Below are 7599 nucleotides of genomic sequence, written 5' to 3' on the forward strand. Positions count from 1 at the left end.
ACCTTCTAGCTCTTTTTCCTGCCAAACTCGGTCTTTTCACTTTGTCTTTATAACTAAATGAAAGTAGGGGAATTAGAGATTTTCCTCAAGAAACCATATAGAATTGTGATCCCTTTAAGATACATAGAATAAGTCATTTAGAAGATTTCAGAATGCTGATTAGTTCTAGAATTATATTTTGTGTTTCTCCCTGTGCAGTGAAAAGTTTTACTTTGCTGTAGGCATCTTCTCATGATGGCCCACAGTTTTTCTCTAATGTTACATTCTTGGAGCCCATCATATTTCACATTATTTAGAAATATTTTTAGAACATTTTCTAGGCACAGTGTACTGTTCTAGGTACTGAAAAAGTAAGATAAATTCACAGGATTGTGGAGTTGGGGTGGGGTGAGGGAAAGGAGCATGTCATGTTGGGAAGAGAATACAACATGCAATAAGAAAGTGATACAGGGGTGGATAAAGCATGTAAGTTTAGTTAGCAGAGAGTCATTGAAAGAATGTGGAAGAAGCCAACTTGAGCTGAGTTAGAAGAAAGAAACTCACAAAGATTGAACAAAGAAACTCATGGCTATTTATCCATTAGGCATTACTGGCACTTTCAATTTGGAAGAATAGAAATAGGAATTACCTCTCTCACTATTTCTCTCCTTAAAACCTTGGAAAAGTGAGTCTGTGTTCCTAAAGACAGAACTGCTTCTACTGGCATCATTCTGTGAAACTGGGGTAGCTTTGTCCCTGCTTCTAGCCTTCCGGAATCCAGAGGTCCAGAGGAGAAAAGACCAGAGTGGTCATTCTGTGACAAAATCTTGCAGGCTGAGGTTCCATAGTGGCTTCTTTGATTTAAAGGCTTCATAGTTCTAATTGTGGTGCCCACTCCCTTTGCTCTCACCGTGACTCTCCCACCCCCAGAAACTAGGGAAGTAATAGTTTTCTACTGCTGTTTAGTTAAGAGTTGGGACCTTCAAATTTTCTGAGTGGCTTAATCCTGCCTTCATTTCTGTAAAGTCTCCTCAATCACCTTTTAGAATGGGTTGTCAGGTCCCTTCTGGACCATTGACTAGCACAGGTAAGAAGCAGTACCACATGAATAGACCAGGGTAGATATTCTTTAAAACATGTAGATGGTAAACAGACTTTTAAATTTTATTATAATTTATAGGGAATTTTAGGCTATTAACCAGGAGAATATCATAATCTCCAAGTCTTCTTTCAAAAAGATTACTGTGGCCCACCCAGCCCCAAGAGGCTTGGATGGGAGGCACCACTGTGATGAACAGGTGTGTGGTGGAGAGATGGGAGAGGAAAAGTGGAATGGTTTGTATATTGTGGATATAAATGGAACTGAATACCCTATGGCAGTAAGGAGCAGGCTGGTGTGGGTGGCCTGTGCTGCAACCCAGGTCCATGGAGATGTCAGAAGAGCTGCAGCTGGGTCTGTGTTGATGTCTGTGGGCTGTGTTACCACCAAGGGCCATAGAGATGTCCATGGTCTGGGCTGCCACCTGAGACCATGTTGATGTCTAAGGGCCATGTTGATGTGAGTGGCCTGCACTGTTAACCTGGACTATGGTGATGTCCAGGTCCAAGCTGCAGCTGAGGTATGTGATGATATCCATAGCCTGTATTACCACCTGGGCCAAGGAAGAACTGGCCCACCACCTTGCTGGTCGACTCAGCTGGAGAGCTGCAGTGGCTTCAGTGTCTGAATTGGCCCCAATGTCCTGAGCAGGGGAGAACTGGCCCCAAGATCCTTGGCAGCCTAGGAAAACTTCCCTCCCTGCTGAAGGCAAGGATGTAATGATATTACTAGACTCAAGATAAATCCTAAATGGGTGTTTATTGGGGAACAATTACACAGAAAAATACAAAGAACCACTGGAGCATTTCCCTGTTCTCCCCACCGGATCCCCTGACATGTCAGAAAGAGCCAGCAAAGGAAAGCCATACCTTTCCACTTCTGTTTGACTGAAGCCACACCCAAAGGGGTGCGGCCACCATTACAGGTCCACAGGCCAGATGCCTACAATTCCCCTTTTAGTCTAAAGAAGAAGGTTTTAAGCCTGATGCAAAAACTATATATAATGATAACAAATGTCAAGTATACTCCAGGAAAAGGAAAGGTAATCCTACCCTAATTAAAACCCACTATCAGCAAGAGCAACACTGAACAATAGATATATACTACACCCTGGTCTCTGGCTGCTGCACTGGGAGGGCTGTCCCTGATGACAATGGACATGGGAGAGCTGGTCCTGACCTTCGTTTGAGAAGGCAGTCCTAGTGGAGGCCCAACCTGACCAATTCAGCTACTGCCCAGGCCCATGTCCAGGGCTTTGAGTTTGCTCACAACATCTACCACATTCATGGCCTGCTAGAGCTTGTGAAAGGACTGTTCCTGCAGAACCGTAGCAGCGGGATTTCCCTGCAACAGGAGATCTGGAGGAGTTTTGGTGAGGGTCCCAGTATTGATGGAATATCAGAAGCCAGAGGCCTTGAACCAAAACCAACAACACATTACACAATGAACGCTTGCAAATGAAGCTGTTTGGACAAGAAGATACGCTGCATGACACACTGCAGCTTTCAAGGCCACTGTGACAAATGAGTATGTGATGGAAAGGCAGGAAAGATGGAGGACTGACCTTTTAAATTACTTTCATTCTTTTACATTTTCTTTTGGTGGGGTACGGGGAGGCTCCAAGAGTAGAGGGCAGACATGGAAGGACTGGGAAAAGAGTGGTACTGGGATGCATGATGTGAAATTCCCAAAGAATCAATAAAAAATTGTACTCAGAATTTTTTTTGGGCTACCAGCTCACAAATAGTGACAGAGAGACTTAAAAATTATGAAAGCTAGCCATTCATTCACTTAAACTTATTCTTTAAATAGCTCTCATAAGTTAAATTAACCCATTTCTATTAATCTACATTTTGTCACTTACCACCCATCCTGCTTCCTCTATGTCTTCTCCTTTTCCTTTCTCTCCCTGGAAATCCTGCCTGTACCTCATGCTTAACTATTGGCCTTTCAACTTTTTACTACACCAATCACAGCAAATACATCTCCACACAGTGTACAAATATCCTACAATAAAAATTATGTTAATATAAAAAAGATTACTGTGGTTGTTTGGAAAGAATATAGATTTGAGGAACACACAAAGAGAATAAATATTATTGAGCTTTAGATACTGTTTTTGAAAACCTTCCTACATGCCTATTTGACAACCACATGAGGCTATTATTCCCTTTTTTAGATGAAAAAACTGAGGAACAAAATTCAGGTGACACAAATACCAATTCCCAATAACATTCATTTTGGAGCTTATACAGATTCCCATTGAACCTCATCCTGATCCTACAAGGTCTTGCTACTTAGTGGGAACTAAGATCATATTCAAAAGGCCAGTCTACCCTTTATCAGCCACTTGAGGATGATGGGAAATGTGGTAAGATCAGGGACTACCATGACCATGTGCCTATTGGCAGTATTTCTTTTGCTATAAAGTTAGTTCCTTCACCATAGGCAATGCTGCATGGGCTACTATGATGGTGGCTAAAGCATTCTATAAGTCTATGGGTGGCATTTTTGCAGAAGAAGGACATTCATGGAAGGAAAAAAAACTATATCCAGAGTATATTTTATAGTTAAAGAGAAAATCACAGCTCCTTTCATGTTGAAAGGGTTCCCATGTAATCAACCAGCCACCAAATGGATGGCTGACCCTAAAAGAATGGTGTCACTTTGGAAGTCAGTATAGATCTTATCTTTCCTGTTGGATGACTGGAAACTCAGCAATGGTTACAATTAGGTCAGTCTTGTTGAGTGTAAACCTATGTTATGTAAAGAATAGCCACCATTGCCATCACTGTGAGCTCTCTGCACATGAGCACATTGGCAATGAAGAGGGTGGCTGGGGGAAGAGATTGGTTGCTATTCACAAGCAGCCAGTCATATCTACTTTACAATAAACCATCCCCTCCAGTCACCCTTTTGTGTACATTCACAATGGTGCAGATATTTTCACTACTTTTTGTTTCGTCTGAATAGGTATATTCTCATGTTTCTTTTTAAATTTATTAAAACCTTTTAAAGTAAGTGTGTGTGTGTGTGTGTGTGTGTGTGTGTGTGTGTGTGTGTGTGTGTAGCACAAATATGAAAGTCTGAGGACAAATTTTAGGAGTGTATCCTTCCATGGGACCTGAGGATTAAATTTGGGTTGTCAGATTTTTATGTTAAATACTTTTATACTCTGAGACATTGTGCTATTTTCTCCTCTTGATTTTTTTCAAAATTGTTACTTTTAAATTTATGTATTGCTTTTACTTATGTGTGTATGCCACATGTATGTGGAAACCAGGAAAGGATATTGTGTTTCCTGGAGATGAAGGTATGGTGAGCCACTCCATGTGGGTCCTGAGAACTGAATTTGGATTCTCTGGAAGAGCAGAAAATTCTCTTAACCTTGGAGCCATTTTTCCAGTCTTCAACAATTTTCCAGCCTTGTCCATTCAACCAAATCATTAGCAGTAGCCAATAATTGACATACAATCACACATCTGGTCATGTTTCTATCTAAGAAAAGTGCATAGCAAGTGAGTATACTGCTCAAAGTTCTGCCCATTGGGAAGATTACCTTTCACCATTGTCACAAGAATGTTCTACAAGGGTTGCTGAATAAAGGGTGCTGAATATATTCCCCACCCCCAAACCCAAAGAGGCTCACTAGGCATCGTGTCTATTTCTTGATTGTAGGATGGAGCAGATGTTTTGTCTTAAGTTTTATCTTGCGAGGGATGTCTCAGTATGCCCCACTGACATTGTACCCCTAGAAATTTTCCTGACATAGAAACCCTGTGAATTTTCATTACATTTACTTTCTACCTTCTGAAATACAAACGTCTTAGCAATGAACATGTAATGGTTGTTACTTAACACTTACTGGGTCCAATGATCACTGCATTATTGATGTAATGGTTGAGTATCCTATCTTGTGGAAAGGCTATGTGACCAAAGTTCTTACCAACCAAATTACAACAAAGGGCTGAAGAGTTGATACATCACTGAGAAAGGATGGTGAAGACAGATTGATAGCCTTGTCACCTAAAAGCAACTGCTCCTACCAGACTTTATTAACAAGTATCTGGAGAGAATAATTTGAAAACCAATAACCACATACCTGGCAGGAAATGCTTTAATTTGCTCAAACATTGAAACCACATCTGGTACAGCAGTTGCAGTAATAGTTATCATCTGCTTAAGTTTATAGCTCACTGTCATCATCCAAGATCCATCTGGTAGAGGCCATCACAATGTGTCTCACATGTGTATAGCATAGGCATAGTTATGCAACAAGCTACATACTTACTTGTATATGACAGTGTTCCACTCATTAAAGCACACTTCTTTCAAGATTGATTCTCCTCTGAAAATTATTCATTCAATAGGGAAGAGAAGGATTTTAGCTTGTTCCTTTCACAACTACACAGTTCCACTTGGAAGTGAATTTTTTTGAAAGTGACTTTTTTGATCACTACTACTTCATCAGAAGTTTCTAGAATAGTACCTAGAACTAACATAATTCAATAAAATTTCCTAAATTTGTTATTAGGTGGTGATAAATTATTTGATCAAACTACCTTGACCCTCTAGTTGAAAAATGATGGGAATACAAATGAATTCAGAGTAGTTGAAAGTAGATTTTAACTATAGTGCCCACTTTGTAGTATTTTTTTTCTAATAACAGTGCTTATTTTAGTGGCACTTATAGAAAGGAATCCCTATCCAAACAACTCTTATCATAGTTAAGACGATATAAACCTAGAAGTTTATACTAAACAAGAAAGAAATGTACTCAGTTTTCTCTCAGGAAATGAAAGTGATGAGCAATATTTTAATTGTTTTATTTAGTACTATATTCTCTCAGGAAGTCACAGTACATTATAAGGACACACAGGAACTAGATTAATATCTCTTGTAGTAGTAAATCCACAAGGGTTCTAATGGTAGGTGTTTTAGGGGGCTGCTTTTCTTAAACATTTTTTCCTTAGGGTTCAATTAAGATCTGACACATCACACATCAAGTCTTTTTTTTCTTTAAATTAGAAACAAGCTTGTTTTACATATCAATCCCAGTTCCCTCTCTGTCCCCTGTCCCCCACTAACCACCTATCCCATTCCCTTTCTGCTTCTCAGGGAGGGTGAGGCTTCCATGGGGGATCTTCACAGTTTGTCATATCATTTGGAGCAGGGCCTAGGCCCTCCCCAGTGTGTCTAGGCTGAGGGAGTATCCCTCTATGTGGAATGGGCTCCCAAAGTCCATTCCTATGCTAGGGATAAATACTGATCTACTAACAGAGGCCCCATAGACTGCCCAGGCCTCCAAACTGACACCGTGTTCAGGGGGTCTGGAACAGTCCTATGCTGTTTTCCCAGCTATCGGTCTGGGGCCCATGAGCTTCCCCTTGTTCAATCAGCTGTTTCTGTGGGTTTCACCAGCCTGGTCTTGACCCCTTTGCTCATCGCTCCTCCCTCTCTACAACTGGAATCCAGGAGTCCAACTCAGTGTTTAGTTGCATCACAGCCGGTCTTACTTGAGGTGTTTGCTGGTGGTTTTTTAGATGCTGAAGGTAATGCATTAGGGACTGATGGTGACCTTGTCTTATCCAATCAGTTCCTGATGCAGTATCTACGACATCAAAAACTGTGACAACTGTGTTGAATACTGCTTATTTCCCATCAAAGCAACCCATTCTCTCTTATTCTTTCATTTGTGGTTAAGAGAGTCTTTATAATACAGCAATTCAAAGTCATACTAATGAGCAGATCCCCAATTGACCATAAGAAGCATAAAATTAATGGCAACATTGGTTGATAAGTAGTTTTTAGAAAGGATATTAAGAAACATTTCCTTAGACCACTAAATCCTGTTTTATCATGACAGTTTAAAAAACACTAAAATCTTAAAGTGGATTTGAATAAGACAGTTCTAATTAATTATTAAACCAGGCTCATTTATTAGAATAAATATATTTTGATATATATTTGTGATGCTTTTCTCTCTCCCAAGTTTACTGAAGATAGTTTATGTATAATACAAGTACTTAATTAATGTAAATTAATCTAGGTGATACACATTACCATCATTTTCAGACTTGTCCCTGTTTATCATGCCTTACTAAATTCTAGCTCACTGAAGAGATGAGGTTAGCAGATGCAGCTGGAATATGATATTAAGAAGCACAACAGTCAGACAAGCTTAGGATGGGGCTGATTTACTACTTTATTAGTGATTTTACAAGTTAGTTTTTGGGATCTCTCATTGGAAAAAAAATCTAATAAATTCTCTAGGATTTTGCCAAATACAGAATGAAAGACTTTACCACTACTTAGCAAATCCACCATTTTGCCCAATGGAATTTTTTATTTACATAAGAGAGATAATAATGTTGGTTAAGGGATTTGGAAAAAGAATAGAGCTGGTACTGAGAGGTAGATATTATGGACCTGGGAACTTAGAGTCTACTTACTACTTTCTGTCTGGCCTCTAGATTACCAGCCCGTAAGCCTCAGAGTTAAGATTTTACTTCACTTTTAAA

General features: G+C 39.8%; 1 non-coding gene across 1 annotated transcript; it reads right to left on the minus strand.

Annotated features, from left to right (window-relative positions):
- Window positions 1–6612: 6612 nt before the first annotated feature.
- On the minus strand, window positions 6613–6722 carry Mir217 (microRNA mir-217). The gene has a single exon (NR_162740.1). It is a non-coding gene; the product is annotated as a microRNA mir-217 (primary transcript).
- Window positions 6723–7599: the final 877 nt, after the last annotated feature.

Source organism: Cricetulus griseus, assembly GCF_003668045.3.
Source record: "Cricetulus griseus strain 17A/GY chromosome 1 unlocalized genomic scaffold, alternate assembly CriGri-PICRH-1.0 chr1_1, whole genome shotgun sequence".
Taxonomy (NCBI): Eukaryota; Metazoa; Chordata; class Mammalia; order Rodentia; family Cricetidae; genus Cricetulus; species Cricetulus griseus.